Genomic DNA, 18231 nt, shown 5'->3' with positions numbered 1-18231 from the left:
ACTACAACACCACGTTCTAACTCACTTAACCTGCCATTGTAGCAGCAGTCACTGATCTAACAACTGTGTCAGACACTTTTTGTCTTATAATAGGCATTGTCGATCACAGTGCCATATTCTGCCCATTTACATATCTCTATATTTGAAGAAGCATGCCTATACCAGTTTCTTTTGCACTTCATTGTATACAAATGATCTAGTAGAAAGTATCAGAAGTTTTTAAGACTGTTCATAGACGATGCAGTTGTCTACAAGAAAGCAGAAACGCCAGAAGATGGTATCACTTTGCAAACAGTAGGAAAGACAGATGCCAGACTGAGATTCATAGGAAGAATCTTAAGAAAATGTAACTCATCCCTGAAGGAATTGGCTTACAAGCTGCTTGTTTGACTGATTCTTGAGTACAATTCATCTTTCTGGGATCCTTACCAGGTAGGATTGATAGAGGAGGTAGAGAAGATCCAACAAAGAGCAGCATGATTTGTCACAAGATCATTTAGGTGATGCGTTAGGGGTTAGATCGTGCATGAGGGTACAGAAATGCAGAACAAACTCCAGTAGCATATGTTACATGAGTTGCATTGTGAATCACAGGGTGGTTTACTACTGAAATTTGGAGAGAGCACTTTCCAGGGAGAGTCAGATAACACGTTACTTCCTCCCACACATTTTGTGAAATGAACATGGCAAGAACATTTGAGAAATTAGAGAGACAGTTAAACAGATTCCAAATCTAATTTAAATATGATTACTCTACCAACAGTAAATTCTCACAAGAGTAAAAGCCATTTAGATACTGTCTTCACTGAGTGCTGAAGCATGTACCTGAAATACATGATTAACCAAACAATGAAAAATTAATTTAAACATGTATAGTTTTCATTCTTATTACATGTGCACTTATGAACAATTGAATTAGTGAAATTGTATTATTGTAGAGATTACACTCTTGTTGTCACTGAAGATGGAATACTCTCAGTATCATATGACTGAGATGTTATCAGACTTCTTATTGGTCATTGACTTTACGGTTGGATGAGAAGGAAAGACAGACTCAATAGTAACAACCAGAGTTGGAAATGATTTGAATAATTAAAGAAATTATTCATGAGTAAATTATTTGAAATAAAACAATTATTCCCCTTTGCAATTACACATTATATGTTCTTTATTATTAGTATCTTTAACTACTGAGTAATATGCAGTACCACTACATTTTCTATGTTTACTTCTTAACCAACACTCTTTCATGTATAACCAGTGTTTGTTGCCATCACTCAGTGCAATTTCTGTTGGATAAATACTTTAGTAATGCTTTATGTAGTGAAAAAAAAAAAACCATATTAGTTACAATTCCAACTTGCGCCAAGTCAACTGACTCTGCAGTTGCTCTTGTCAGTCCAATTCCTCCAATCCTACTCACCCCCCCCCCCTCTCCCTCTCCCCTGCACCCTTTCTCCCATGCCAACATGCAGAAGCACTTTGCATTGCCTACACAAAGATAAGACTGCAAGTTGACAGAGACTCTAATCCCACACAATACCTTACTAAGTTGTACGAAGATTGTTAAGGCTAACAGAGCCACTTCCCATTGAGAAAGTGTTGTGAAATGAATTGAATACCTTTTTGTCACTCTTCACCTAAGGGGAACATGCAGCTATTGCAGTGCTGTCTTACCCATCATTTAAAAATATTATTTTCCACCTGTAAGCAAGGCACACACTGAGCTTCAGATATGTGATAGTCAAACAAATGACAATGAAATCTGAATGGAAGTCAGAAAATGAAGATGGGACAGAACAGGAAATTCATACTTGAATTTTGAAACAGATCTTGGAGGTGAAACTGTCATAGAACCACAGCAAAGGTAGTCAACAATATTAGAACAGATTTATGAATTTATTGGCAAAGCAGATCATAACTTAAAAGTCTTCAATCATTATCCTAAAATAAATGTGATTTTCAGGAGACTGAACACACAACTAGCCCCTGTTCAATGTGTTTTTTCCCCTTCATGTGCCACAATGATAAATCTTCCTAAATGAAATATACTTTTTGATGAATATTTAATAAATTATTGTAGTAGGTGAATATGAATTGGGGGTAAGAAATGAAAGAGGAAGCTGCCTGATAGAATTTTGCACAGAGCACAACTTCATCATAGCTAACACTTGGTTGAAGAATCATAAAAGAAGGTTGTATACATGAAAGAAACCTGGAGATACTGACAGGTTTCAGATAGATTATATAATGGTAAGACAGAGATTTAGGAACCAGGTTTTAAATTGTAAGACATTTCCAGGGGCAGATGTGGACTCTGACCACAATCTATTGGTTATGAACTGTAGTTTAAAACAGAAGAAACTGCAAAAAGGTGGGAATTTAAGGAGATGGTACCTGGGTAAACTGACTAAACCAGAGGTTGTACAGAGTTTCAGGGAGAGCATAAGGGAACAATTGACAGGAATGGGGGAAAGAAATACAGTAGAAGAAGAATGGGTAACTTTGAGGGATGAAGTACTGAAGGCAGCAGAGGATCAAGTAAGTAAAAAGATGAGGGCTAGTAGAAATCCTTGAGTAACAGAAGATATACTGAATTTAATTGATGAAAGGAGAAAATATAAAAATGCAGTAAATGAAGCAGGCAAAAAGGAATACAAACGTCTCAAAAATGAGATTGACAGGAAGTGCAAAATGGCTAAGCAGAGATGGCTAGAGGACAAATGTAAGGATGTAGAGGCTTATCTCACTAGGGGTAAGATAGATACTGCCTACAGGAAAATTAAAGAGACCTTTGGAGAAAAGAGAACCACTTGTATGAATATCAAGAGCTCAGATGGAAACCCAGTTCTAAGCAAAGAAGGGAAAGCAGAAAGGTGGAAAGAGTATATAGAGGGTCTATACAAGGGCAAAAGGCTATTTACAATTTGTACAGTAATCAGATGGCAGTTAGAAGAGTCGAGGGACATGAAAGGGAAGCAGTGGTTGGGAAGAGAGTGAGACAGGGTTGTAGCCTCTCCCCGACGTTATTCAATCTGTATATTGAGCAAGTAGTGAAGGAAACAAAAGAAAAATTCGGAGTAGGTAGTAAAATCCATGGAAAAGATATAAAAACTTTGAGGTTTGCCAATGACAATGTAATTCTGTCAGAGAATGGAGGTGGGTGGTGGTGTGCAACATATAGCGCACGGAGAATTGCCCGCTCATTGGACATACCCATGAGCATTATGCATAAAATCCTACAAAACATCCTTCTTTGCTAGCCATTCAAAGTTACCCATGTGCATGAGTTGCTTTCTGTTGACCTGCCAGCAAGAGAGACCTTTGCTTTAAAACTACTTGCTCGCATGGAAGTGGAAATGATTGGCTGTGGAAGATTTTGTGGACAGACAAATTCCACTTCCATCTGAGAGGATATGTCAATACACAGAATTGTCGAATATAGGCAAAAGAAAATCCAGATGCAAATCAACAAGTACCACTTCATCCTGAAAAGATCACTATGTGGTGTGGGTTTATGGCATCATTTATCTATAGAGCCATATTTTTTCAAAGAGACAGGTGCTTCCAGTCCTGTTACCTGTACCATCACTGGTAAGCGCTATGAGTGTCTTTTGCACAACCACATCATTCCAGCTCTCCAACAGCGTGGACGTGTGGGTGGGATCATTTTTATGCAAGATGGTGCACCTCTGCACACTGAAAATCCAGTTAAGCAGCTGCTGAAGTGTCTTTTTGGAAATGCTAGAATTATCAGCCACCATTTCCCTACAGTCTGGCCGTCACCATCAACTGATCTTAATCTGTGTGACTTCTGGCTGAGGGGCTATCTGAAAGATGTTGTGTTCAGTGTTCTGATTGCAAACTTAGCTGCATTGAAGGCACACATTCCGCAACACATTCTGTACGTGATCCCAGAAACACTTTGATTAGTTGTAGAACATGCTGTTTCTTGATTTCAAATTGTTGAAGAAAACGGTGGGCAGCATATTGAACATGTTTTGCACCAGTCACACAGAAACTAATTATCCAATTTGATTTTCACTGATCCTTTTTAAGTGGGTTTTGACCTCTGGACAATTAAAAACCAATGTGATTGATGCTTTTTATGCCGTTTTTGGCCTCAGGACAATTAAAAACCGATGTGAGCGATGCTTTTTTATGCAGTTTTTGGCCTCAGTAAAATTAAAAACAGATTGTTCCTATCTGATGTGATGTGACCTTGCCATGGTGGATGGGCTTATGTAACTAACAGTATCACACCTGTACACCCATGCAACTAAGTAGTACAGTTTGTTGAATGTCAAATGTACACTTTAGGCACCACTATTAAATTATGATGCTTACAACACCATCTACTGCTGCATTTTATAACCATTTATTTTTCTTCTTCCATACATTTCCCCCCTTCTCCGATAATATTCTGTTGCAATTTGATGTCATTCTGACCAGTGGTGTTATTTCTGCAGCAGTTTGAAAGTTTAACTTTAATTATAATCACCCTGTATATAAGGATGTGTGATTTTATTTTTATTTATGAATTTGGCAAGCTATGGACCGCACAAAACTTAAGACTTATGGTATTTCTTTTTCTTCCTTTCTTCCCAGTACTTCTTCATTTTCTCTCCAACTGTTCATCTCTCCTCATCTGTCCACACCCTCTTGGGTGAAAGTTGTGGCTCATCTTCTTCATAGTTTGCATTTTCTATCAGTAGCCTGAAGTGATTCCCGTCACATATTATTTCTTCTGTAATACCTATTTTGTTGGCATCTCTCTTTACTTTACAAGTCAAACATAGTCTATTGGTAAGCACTGTGCCAGCTTAAATCCTGGCAGGGAAGACGGCACTGAAGTGAAGATGGATTAAGAGAAATGAGTAGTGGAATGATGGACACAATTAACAATTAAGAATAAAGAAGAAAAGGAAACAGGAAAATTTTATAAGAGAGAGAGAAGTAAATATTAAAATTGAAAAAGTAATGGATTGCCACCAGTTTCCCTCAGTTGGTATTTCAATTTTCCTTTATCATATACATATGAATAAAACTTCAGCTTTTGCAACTGAATGTTTTATTTGTGTCTACCATATATACTTCATCCATTCATGCTTACACATTAACAATGGGCTGTCCTTTAAATGTATACAGGTGTTCTTCTATATGAACTTCTTCTATATGCACTTCTATATATAACCCTCTAAACAAACCAAACAATAGAAAAGAAATTAAAAACTGTGACACAACAGAAAGATAATTACAGCAGTTGAGGAATATATGAAATAAGATGTTACTCCAAATATACAGATATGTCTGCTAGAAATTTTAATGTGAGGACAAAGAGCATATAAGGACACTGAAAGTGGATATGCAGAAATCCAATAAAATAAAATCACCATCTCTCTGCCATAAAGACTGACATGAAAATATTACACCATGATAGCAAAAGAAATGCAATGCTCACTCTAGTGGAAGAATATTCCATACAGACCATAAATAAAAATGAAGATATACTAAAAGACAAAAAAAAGCTCTCTCAGAATGCCGTGATTTTCACTAATTCATAACTTACCATAAAAAGCCAACAACACACACGCACGCACGCATGGACGCACGCACACACACACACACACACACACACACACACACACACACATCATGGCCACAGTGTCCCATCACCCACCCTCCGTCCATGCCTACCCCAGAAACTTACTCTACTCTCATTCTATACAGCTCACATGTTCCCTCAGTCAGTATGCAAGCAAGACCATGTCCAGTGTGCTACAGTAAAAAAAAACCACACTATTATGTCATTGTAAATAGTTCAGTAATTTAAATGAACTGCCAAGAATCATTTCAGATCTCCTATCAAGATATATATAACAAAATATTTTCTTGACATTATAGACCACTGATGACACCTAGCATGAATAGGCAAAAGATATTTGGTAGAAACAAAGAAAACATTCAGTTTCAAAAATAAAGCTTTTTCTTATCTATATGATAAGGCATAATTTAGGTTAACAGTACTCGTTCCCTTTCTGATTTCACTTCCTCTTAATCCACCTTTATTTTCACCCTTTATTTCTATTATCTCTGAACTGATGCTGGAGCTTTGGTTACCAATGTACTGTTTTTGACCTCCCTCTCTGCCTAATACATCTGTCTTCATCTTTGTCTACTGTTGTACTCACAACAGGTAGGTTCCTCTCAACATAGGATCCGAGTGGTCTGTCCTTTTCAGACCTTCCTTAACTTACACCTCTTTCTTCCCTGAGGCAGAAAATATCATTTCTCTTAGCTAATTGCAGCTTTCTTTTACTGTTAAATGCTTTTTTTGGAAGTGTTTGGAATTTCACCACCTAATGTTTAATACTGGCTACCTACTTTGTCTTAAAGTAATATTACCGTTTGCTGAAGTAAATTTTCCTTTTGATACAAAAAATCAACAGACTTTCTTGCATTTAAATGTTGTGTTTTTCTATTTTGTGGAATATTCGAAATGCTGAATAATTACATTAAATCTCTGTTTGAAACTAGGCCTCAAACGCTGACAATCTGCATTTCGTCCAATTGAAACAGCTGGGCATGCTCTCAGAAATGATTTTAAGTTTCCATATGCCACAGCTTCCCCTCCTTTTTTTTCAGACTCTAAACTGCCTTTCCAAATTACAATTAAGTCTCTCTCATAACTATATCATTTTGCCCAAGAGTGCAAATTCTGCATGAGTCTGAGAAGATCTGATTGGAGTTCAGTTTGAACCAGTGACTATTAAATACTCTTTAGCAGTGCCTCTGCTGTTACATGATCAACACTATGTAGTTTTTGTGTGTATTGTGTAGTGCATTTTAATTTCTATGTTGTTTTGAACTAAATGAAGCTAGGTTCATGTGTATTTGATGTACAGTATGCTTCAATACTGCAGTTAGTGTCACTGTCATTCAGTCCAAACCACTGGCTGTTAAATATATTTCTGTGGTACCTTTGACCTGGTCCTATCAGCACCTTATGTAGTAACTCCCATAGCAGGAGCACCTCAAGTTTGTGCATTGCTCTTGGTTTACTTTTTACATAGGCATAACCTTGTCCCACACTTAATTCCATTACTTCTTTTTGTCCTTGAAAGAAACTCGTTCACATTTACATATGGTTAGGGATTGTGGCTGCCGAGGTTTTGATGAAGGAGTTGGCTGCTGTTCGCAAACAGGTAGCAGCTGCATAGGCCACTGGCAACCAGCTTTGTAGAGCTTCTGCAAAGAAGTGGAGTCTCCCTTTGTGAATGTGCTGTGAAGCTTGCTGGTCCCGCCTTTTTGCCACTGGGCTCCACTGAGAGCCCTTGTTTGGGAGTAAGCAATCATTGGATGGTGACTGATATGACATATCCAGATTTGGAGCTGTTTTATGAGGAAGATGGTAGGTTGTTAATGGCCTACAGGCTAGCCCCATGCCTCTTCTGCTGATAGTGAGAAAGTGTCACCGTCAGGGTACCCACATCATTACTCATGCTACACCAATAATATCTGGTGTCTGGGTCCTCAGACCATTCTCAGCTCTTGTCAGAGACAGGCAGAAGTGATAAAGGCAGCTAGCATCTCCTGTGAGAACTCTGCACAGCTATTGATTTGCAGCATTGTTTTCAAGACTGATCAGGGCTCCTTTGGTCTGGAGCCAGATGGAGGGTAAAAACCAGAGTCTTCACCACTTCTGTGATGAGATCTGTTGTAGATTTTTTGATCTATGGAAAAAATCCACAGTGGTTCAATGGTATCATTTGTGGAATGTTGTGAAAACAAACCACTGCACTCTTTGTATGAGAGAGATTGCTGAGTTTCTGATATAGAAAAGTTAGTAGAAAATCATTCACATGTAAGAAAGACCACACAAAGAGCCTATAATAATTTTCACGGGCATATCCCAGTGAAAGATCAACCAGGAAATGGTAATATGTACAGTCAATGAATGGATCTCACCCTTCCATTCATTCTCTTGTGGATCTGTGGATGAGACTTGTGAAGTGTCCCTGGATAGGTCTTGTGCACACTACACACTGGAAATTGGTCCTTGTATAGTGGAGGTTTTTTTTTAGGTTATGAAACACTAAGACCCCAGTAGACAAAGCTGCAGCAGATAAGCCAGTTATTTCAAAAGACCAGAAAGAAATTATTTTCATTGGCAGGTACTGATGAAAGATCGACCACAAAATCCTAGGAAATTCTGGTAATATGTACTGTCAATGAATGGTTATCACCCTTCCATTCATTCTCTTGTGGATGTGTCTGATGTAATTTTAAATTTTACATTTGAAAATGTGTTCATGTGAGAGTGTACTACTGCACTAATCTTTGATCAAGTCACAGGCTTAAAAATGATGTTAGCACCACAAGTATTGAAAAGCAATTAAAATTACTTAAAGTGAATAAGGCAGCAGTCCTGATGGAATACCAGTTAGAGTTTACATTGAATATACCATGGAGTTACCCCTTTCTTAGCTCATATTTACTGGGAATTACTTGTGCAGTCAATAGTCCCAAATGACTGGAAAAAAGCACAGGTCTATCCTGTTTACAAAAAGGCTAATATATCAAACAGACAGTGTTATAGAGTAATATTATATATATGGGGAATCTTTTCAAATAGGTGATTGCCTGGAGAAATATTTGACTAATAGTACTCAGTACATTATACTGCATGGTGAATGTTAACCTTTGGTGTGCCTCTAGGAAGTGTAACAGGACCTATTGTTGTTGTTGTTGTTGTGGTCTCTGCCCAGAGACTGGTTTGATGCAGCTCTCCATGCTACTCTATCCTGTGCAAGCCTCTTCATCTCACAATAACTACTGCAATGTACATCCTTCTAAATCTGCTATGTATTCACCTTTTGGTTTCCCTCTACAATTTTTACCCTCCACACTTCCCTCCAATACTAAATTGGTGATCCCTTGATGCCTCAGAATGTGTCCTACCAACCATTCCCTTCTTCTAGTCAAGTTATGCCACAAATTGCACTTCTCCCCAATTCTGTTCAGAACCTCCTCATTAAGTACATAATTTACCAATTTAATTTTCAGCATTCTTCTGTAGCACCACATTTCGAAAGCTTCTATTCTCTTCTTGTGTAAACTATTTATCGTCCATGTTTCACTTCCGTACATGACTACACTCCATACAAATACTTTCAGAAAAGAGTTTCTGACACTTAAATCTATGCTTGATGTTAACATATTTCTCTTCTTCAGAAGCACTTTCCTTGCCATTGCAAGTCTACATTTTATATCCTCTCTACTTTGACCATCATCAGTTATTTTGATCCCCAAATAGCAAAGATCATCTACTACTTTAAGAGTCTCATTTCCTAATCTAATTCCCTCAGCATCAAATGATTTAATTTGACTACATTCCATTATCCTCGTTTTGCTTTTGTTGATGTTTGTCTTATATCCTTCTTTGAAAATGATGTCCATTCCATTCAGCTGCTGTTCCAGTTACTTTGCTGTCTCTGACAGAATTACAATGTCATTGGCAAACCTCAAAGTTTTTATTTCTTCTCCATGGATTTTAATTCCTACTCCAAATTTTTCTTTTGTTTCCTTTACTGCTTGCTCAATATACAGATTGAATAACATCGGGGATAGGATACAACTCTGTCTCATTTCCTTCTCAACCACTGCAGTCCTTTTGTGCCCTTTGACTCTTATAACTGCCATCTGGTTTTTGTACAACTAGTAAATAGTCTTTCACTGCCAATATTTTACTCCTGCCATCTTTAGAATCTGAAAGAGAGTATTCCAGTCTACACTATCAAAAGCTTTCTCTAAGTCTACAAATGCTATAAGTGTAGGTTTGCCTTTCCTTAACCTATCTTCTAAGATAAGATGTAGGGCCAATATTGCCTCGTGTGTTCCACCATTTCTATGGAATGCAAACTGATCTTCCCTGATATTGGCTTCAACCTGTTTTTTCATTTGTCTGTAAATAATTTGTGTTAGTATTTTGCAACCATGACTTATTAAACTGATAGTTCAGAAATTTTCACACCTGTCAACACCTGCTTTCTTTAGGATTGGAATTATTATGCTCTGCTTTTTAAGTTCAAGTGTATTTGGCCTATCTGATACATCTTGCTCACCAGATGGAAGAGTTCTGTCATGGCTGGCTCACCCAAGGCAATCAGTAGTTCTAATAGAATGCTGGTTACTCCTGGGGCCTTGTTCCGACTTAGGTCTTTCAGTTCTCTATCAAATTCTTCATGCAGTATCATACCTCCAATTTCATCTTCATCTATGTCCTCTTAGACCCCCTATAAACTCCTTCCACCATTCTGCTTTCCTTTCTTTGTTTAGGACTTGTTTTCCATCTGAGCTCTTGATATTCATACAGGCGGTTCTCTTTTCTCCAATGGTCTCGTTAATTTTCCTGTAGGCAGTACCTATCTAGCCCCTAGTGATATTTGTTTCTACATCCTTAGATTTGTCATCCAGCCACCCCTGTTTAGTCATTTTGCATTTCCAGTTGATCTCATTTTGAGACGTTTGCATCCCTTTTCACCTGCTTCATTTACTGCACTTTTATATTTTCTCCTTTCATCAGTTAGATTCAATATCTCTTCTGTTACCCAAGGATTTCTAATAGCCCTCATCTGTTTACCTACTTGTTTCTCTGCTGCCTTCACTATTTCATCTCTCAAGGCTACCTATTCTTCTTCTACTGTATTCCTTTCCCCCATTCTTGTCAGTTGTTGCCTAATGCTCTCTCTGAAACTCTCTACAAACTCTAATTCTTTCAGTTTATCCAAGTTCGATCTTCTTAAATTCCTACCTTTTCACAGTTTCTTCAGTTTCAATCTACAGTTCATAACCAATAAATTGTGGTCAGAGTCCACATCTGCCCCTGGGAATGTTTTATAATTTAAAACCTGGTTCCTAAATCTCTGTCTTACTATTATATGATCTACCTGAAACCTTCCCATGTCTCCAGACCTCTTCGACATATACAACCTTCTTTCATGATTCTTAAACCAAGTTTTAGCTGTGATTAAGTTATGCTCTGTGCAAAATTCTACAAGGCACCTTCTTCTTTCATTCTTTACCCCCAGTCCATATTCACCTACTACTTTTCCTTCTTTTCCTTTTCCTTCTATTGAATTCCATCCCCCAATGCCTATTAAATTTTCGTCTCTTTTAACTATCTGAACAGGACCTATAATGTTTATATAAATGATTTATCAGCATAAAGATGACACATTGAGTTGCAGATAGGCACAATGAAAAAACTGTTCATCATTTAGCTTTCAGACAGAGCCTTCTTCAGAAAAGGAAACACACACACACACACACACACACACACACACAGACAGAGACACATACACATTCACACAAGCAACCACACCGCACACTCACATGACTGCTATCTCCGGCCGCTCTGGCCAGAGTGGCCAGAGATAGCAGTTACGAGTGCATGAGGTGTGCTTACTTATGTGAATGTGTGTGTGTTTTCTTTTCTGAGGAATGCTCTGTCTGAAAGCTAAATATGTAACAGTCATTTCATAGTGCCTGTACATAACGTGTCATCTTTATGGTGAGTGGCAATCTATCCTTTTCATAATATTGTTGATATAACTGGCTGTTCTTTCCATTGTTTAAATTATGTATCAGACAGAATTAGCAGCACTATTAGACTGCTCACTGATGGTGCAGTTAGATACAGGACAGTATCATTGTTGGATGGTTGTAAGGAATTGGAGAAAGACTTGGACAACTTCATCACTTGATGCAATGAATGGCAGCTTAGCGTAAATCTGGATCAAGGTCAAATAATACCCATAACAAATACACTCCTGGAAATGAAAAAAAGAACACATTGACACCGGTGTGTCAGACCCACCATACTTGCTCCGGACACTGCGAGAGGGCTGTACAAGCAATGATCACACGCATGGCACAGCGGACACACCAGGAACCGCGGTGTTGGCCGTCGAATGGCGCTAGCTGCGCAGCATTTGTGCACCGCCACCGTCAGTGTCAGCCAGTTTGCCGTGGCATACGGAGCTCCATCGCAGTCTTTAACACTGGTAGCATGCCGCGACAGCGTGGACGTGAACCGTATGCGCAGTTGACGGACTTTGAGCGAGGGCGTATAGTGGGCATGCGGGAGGCCGGGTGGACGTACCGCCGAATTGCTCAACACGTGGGGCGTGAGGTCTCCACAGTACATCGATGTTGTCGCCAGTGGTCGGCGGAAGGTGCACGTGCCCGTCGACCTGGGACCAGACCGCAGCGACGCACGGATGCACGCCAAGACCGTAGGATCCTACGCAGTGCCGTAGGGGACCGCACCGCCACTTCCCAGCAAATTAGGGACACTGTTGCTCCTGGGGTATCGGCGAGGACCATTCGCAACCGTCTCCATGAAGCTGGGCTACGGTCCCACACACCGTTAGGCCGTCTTCCGCTCGCGCCCCAACATCGTGCAGCCCGCCTCCAGTGGTGTCGCGACAGGCGTGAATGGAGGGACGAATGGAGACGTGTCGTCTTTAGCGATGAGAGTCGCTTCCGCCTTGGTGCCAATGATGGTCATATGCGTGTTTGGCGCCGTGCAGGTGAGCGCCACAATCAGGACTGCATACGACCGAGGCACACAGGGCCAACACCCGGCATCATGGTGTGGGGAGCGATCTCCTACACTGGCCGTACACCACTGGTGATCGTCGAGGGGACACTGAATAGTGCACGGTACATCCAAACTGTCATCGAACCCATCGTTGTACCATTCCTAGACCGGCAAGGGAACTTGCTGTTCCAACAGGACAATGCACGTCCGCATGTATCCCGTGCCACCCAACGTGCTCTAGAAGGTGTAAGTCAACTACCCTGGCCAGCAAGATCTCCGGATCTGTCCCCCATTGAGCATGTTTGGGACTGGATGAAGCGTCGTCTCACGCGGTCTGCACGTCCAGCACGAACGCTGGTCCAACTGAGACGCCAGGTGGAAATGGCATGGCAAGCCGTTCCACAGGACTACATCCAGCATCTCTACGATCGTCTCCATGGGAGAATAGCAGCCTGCATTGCTGCGAAAGGTGGATATACACTGTACTAGTGCCGACATTGTGCATGCTCTGTTGCCTGTGTCTATGTGCCTGTGGTTCTGTCAGTGTGATCATGTGATGTATCTGACCCCAGGAATGTGTCAATAAAGTTTCCCCTTCCTGGGACAATGAATTCACGGTGTTCTTTATTTCAATTTCCAGGAGTGTATGTTACTTTTTGTGTCCACATCAATTGCAGTTGATAATATTTGCACAGAAAATGCAAATCTGCTCAGTTTGTTAGCTAGGTCCTTAATGTGTGCTGCTAGCTCAAATGTTTATCCAAATTTGTAGTTCTTATCAAATAGGCATGACAATGGAAATCAAATGAATTTAGAGAGGCTCTGTAAGGATTGTAAAAGGTCAGTATATCCCAAACAAAAGGGTATCAGAAAGACCTAGGGAACTCAAACAGCAATTTTTGGAAGAAAGATGATGTAACTCATGGAAAACACGACTGGGAAAATTTAGAGAACATGTAGAATGCATTGGGAGAAGATAGTACTTGGAGGTACAGTGCCTATTAGCTCCTGTTACTTCACTGTGCCAAGAGAGTGCAGCATTCAGTGGTCCACTACTTTCTTGAGTCCAGTCTTGGGTGGCAAGTGATAGGAACAATTGTAACTGATATTTTAAATCTTTGGGACCCAAAAAATGTAGCATGTATTAAAGTTTATGCTGTAAAATAATCACAGATATATTTAAAAACAATAATAGTGATTTAAATACATTTTTACCAAATCTAACCATTTGTTTATTATTTACCCTGTGTCTTGAACTCTGTGTGCATCCAGTTAGTTCCCATTTGCTGCCATACTATAAAGCATATTTCAGCTTGTGTCTCATCCCATTACCTGGGAAAGGCTCCACATTTTCTTTGGGGTAAAATAGACATTCATAATACTTTTTTTACACTTATTTATTTGCTGACTCTGCCTAGAAATTATGGAGAAGTATCCTAATGAAAGCATACCACATTCTTGGTGGGTCTGGCAGCGCAGAATCCTAGATTCCTAATGAATCTATAAGTGCAGGAATTGCATTTAATGCAAGTGTTGCAACTAATGCAGGGATCCCATCTAATTTGAAAAGATAGCACCAATACCAGTTTTGGAAGCAACAGATAAATGATGATGAAAACTGCATTGGTGTTGACAGACCAGGAAATCATACAACATTAGAAAGCAGCACAACAGAAAAGGACTGACACCAAATAAAGTCGTCCAAACACCAAATGAGGGAGGAAAGTAATGACAACAGATGAAGACAAAGAGTGTGTTGTGTGCAAAAGACTATTATGAAAAAAAATTGACTGTGCGTGGACTGGATTCAGTGAATTCATTGTAAGAAGTGGCTTCATAAAACATGCTCAGATGAAGCAGATATGGGTAATGGCTGTGCTGCAAAACAGGAAATATCAACCATAGAACAGTCAGTAATTTCAAAAGAAACTTTTATTTTGTAGTTCTTGACAGTAAAATATGTAGTAAATTGGTGATAGTATCAAATTTGTTTTGCTGTCGTACCCCGATCTTCGGGGTGTGGTGCCTGGTAGTCCAGCATGTTTAAAAAAAAAAAATTACTACAGGACAGAAAAGCTTGCTTTGAAAATCTCAAAATTTCCTGTCATTTCATGTAGAAGCAAAAAATATGGCATCTTCCCCTCTACTCAAAGATTACTGTGTGACCATTATGCTGCCACCAGCATCGTGCAAGGACCATGAGAAGAAATAAGAGCGATTATGGAGCACACAGAAGCATTTACACACACTTTTTCACTTGCTCAGAAAACAGATGCAACACAAAAGAAAAATTGGTAATAATGGAATGATGTACCCTCTGCCATGCACTATAAAGTGGCTTGTGGAGTATTTATGTAGATGTAGAAATATGAAAAAATGATGCTTCCATTGCATCCATTGGGCACATCTCATTTGTGCAATAACAACATATTGTTGTTGCTTTTAATGAAAGAACTGAATATCACATTTTACATGAATAAACCCTTAGTAAGTTTAATTGTTCAATAATTTTTGTTTCAGGCTACACAATTGTCAGTGTGCTATGTTTGTTGTAGGATTGCAAGGACTGGGTATACCATGAGCATTCCCAATGACAACTTCACATTTATATGATGAAGCCTATTTTTTGCAGATGAGAGTCCTGTCTGTCACTGGAGTAGCTTTCTGCATTAGAAGAATCTTTTACTTCTAAGAGGAATCTTTGAATGTGCAAAGCAACAGAAAAATGGTTCAGTTTGCTTATTTCACATTTTTAAGGTATTCTTGACCGCAAATAGTACTGAATTGGATCTGGATACAGAACTACACACAGAGTAAATCAGTAAAAGGAAAACGCACGGAACTGATACTCACTATTAAAAGTTTAAACAAGACAGTAATTGAAAAAATTGATAGTAGTCAACTAGTTCAAGCTAGATGTCAGTAAGATTAGATTAGATTAGATTACATTAATACTAGTTCCATGGATCATGAATACGATATTTCGTAATGATGTGGTACGAGTCAAATTTTCCAATACATGACATAATTAAGTTAATTTAACAACATACTTAAGTTAATATAGCAACTTTTTTATTTTTATTTTTTTCAATATTTTTTTTATTTTTTTTCTTAATTTATATCTAAAAATTCCTCTATGGAGTAGAAGGAGTTGTCATTCAGAAATTCTTTTAATTTCTTCTTAAATACTTATATGAATGTAGGGGTCGGAACCCCTGCAACCCATCGATAGATTATAATCAATAAACAATTAATTAATAGATCTAAGAGATAAGACTTTTAAATGAAAGTAGACCTATACTTTTTTTAAAAAAAAATCTCACAAGATAGATAAGGATGGTTCGCAACTTTAAACTGAACAATAAAATAAACAATGACACGGAGAGCATCCCAGAGTGCCCCAGAGTGCCCCAGAGAGCATCGCCGAGTGCCCCAGAGAGCATCCCAGAGTGCCCCAGTGAGCTAAAACACCAAGAAGAATCACTTCTCGGCTTTTGGCAAGATCAGTGTGTAGCACTCTGTATGAGATATCAAATAAGTATGAGATATAAAATTAAATAACATATGTTAGCAGATAATGGCATTTCTGCATTCATTCATTATACATAAAGAGCAAAGAACTTCAGGTGTGAAGAGTGAGTCATAGTACACCACACAAATGAAATGCACCTACAGACTAAATTAACATCAATCATTAATTATTAGTACTTATATTATTCATTAAAGGTACCTTCCATGGTCTGTTTACACCCAAATGGCTGGAAATTAGCACTGTACATGATTACTAGAAAAGCCATTACTTTGAAGGCTGCTGCTGATTCACAGTTACAGTGTACTATTTTGTTATTGTTCATCTGAACCAAAAGCTAATCATTATGAGAAAAAGAGGAAATGGAAGAAGGAGAAGGTGAAAGTCATCATGATAATAAGAAATGTTCCCCCCACACATCTGAATTCTGCTATTTGTATAGGGAAGGACTACTTCCAGCTCTCAATATGTCTGTGATTCATAGATGGCAAAGAACAGCTCATTAGACTCATAATATCTCAGTCAAGTTAGCAATTTTCTTGTGAGTAGAATGTAGTCTCACAGAGAAGTTTACTATAAACTGTCATGAAGATTCTGTTCCACCCTATCTTCTGCATAGTAAAGTTCTCAGATGCTTTTAAGATCAGACATTTACCACAGTCAAAGCAATTATTAAATATGGAATAAAGTTTTATTTCAACACTTTGGTAATAACTCTTAAACACACTAAATAATCACAACAGATCAGTGTAAGAGCAATATCTGACCTTCACTCCATTACAAAAGGCAGTGATGTTTTCAAAAAAAAAGTATTATGTACTGCTCAGAGCTGCCTCAGAACTGCAGTTTTCTGACAAACTGTGAATCTCACTCATGGCAGTGCAGTAGCAGGTCCACTTATTTTGCATTCAGCAAATGAGCCAGGACCACAAACATGCTTAACAGAACTGAATCCTACTTCAATTGGAGAATGATGCCTATGATACGCCGTATGAAGGGAAAGTGGTAGCCGTTACACTCACATGATCCCACTCTTATGACTTCATTGTCAATAGGAGATCAAACCCTAATTTTCCTTGATTTCAATCAAAGGAAAATGTTGGAAACACATCAGATTAGTGGTAATGAAAACCCAATGTGATGAAGCAACATGCTGGATAGGATTCCCATCATCATTGCAGGTTGAAGGAACATTGTTAATTCCCAAAGGTACTATGGCCACAAATTTGACTTTTCAGATGTGTAGTTTGTCCAAACTACTTCTTAGAAAATGAAATACACCTGTCTCATAGAGTTCTTTTGGATAAACTGTATGAAGCTGAAGATATCCACTGCATGGAGTGCCCAGTGAGGTATCCAGAGGTAGACCACATGGAATATTTGAGAAATGCATTGAGCAGGTAAACTGTATCACATCAGTATCCACTGATGATTAATCCACAACACACTAGAGCCCTTTCAAGGGAATAAATCAGCTACCAATAGAGAACTTCAGCCACCTCATAGAAAGTATGCCATGATGCTGACAAGAATTTTTGGTGGCTAGGGTTAACCATTTCTCCTGTTAACTGTGTTTTCCTTCATGAAAGAGGTTTTACAATTTTGTTTCATTTCTAAATATGTATCCTCCATTTAAGAACTCTTCTAATTCCATATTTTGGACACTTTTGTATGAAAATTGTATTGTGATTAAGCTCCTTCTTGCCCCATAAACGTTTCAGCATCCTGATTGAGATGTATGCTCCACTTTCTGAATATGCTTACTTTTGAATACAAGTTTATCAGTAGGTACTAAAAGACTGTGTGAGTGTAATTAAACTACTGAATGGCAATAGTTATTATGTGCTGTATGTCTATTGGGTTACTCTGAGTAATAATATGGTTTCTGTAATGTTAATGGAAATGTGAAAACCTGTAATTTTAATATAGCTTCCGTGGAGTAAGGTGACATGATTACACACATCACAGAGTGGAACAAGTATATTCCAGAGCATGAATCAATGGCAAATCAATTTGAAACACGTGAAATAGCAACCACATGTAAGAGAAAGATCATGCAAATAGCACAGTTTGTAATGACATTGTTCTCCGTGATACT

The 18231-nt window shown here is 38.7% G+C and overlaps 1 protein-coding gene across 1 annotated transcript in view; it reads right to left on the bottom strand.

The window, feature by feature from the left end:
- The window catches only part of LOC126248535 (hemicentin-1-like), an 838517-nt gene that overhangs the window by 39576 nt on the left and 780710 nt on the right, over window positions 1-18231 (bottom strand). The gene's annotated exons all lie outside the window — the stretch shown is intronic.

The sequence above is a fragment of the Schistocerca nitens genome, chromosome 3, assembly GCF_023898315.1.
Source record: "Schistocerca nitens isolate TAMUIC-IGC-003100 chromosome 3, iqSchNite1.1, whole genome shotgun sequence".
NCBI classification, from domain to species: Eukaryota; Metazoa; Arthropoda; class Insecta; order Orthoptera; family Acrididae; genus Schistocerca; species Schistocerca nitens.
Note: the sequence above shows the minus strand (reverse complement) of the source record. Positions and strands in the feature narration are given on the sequence as shown.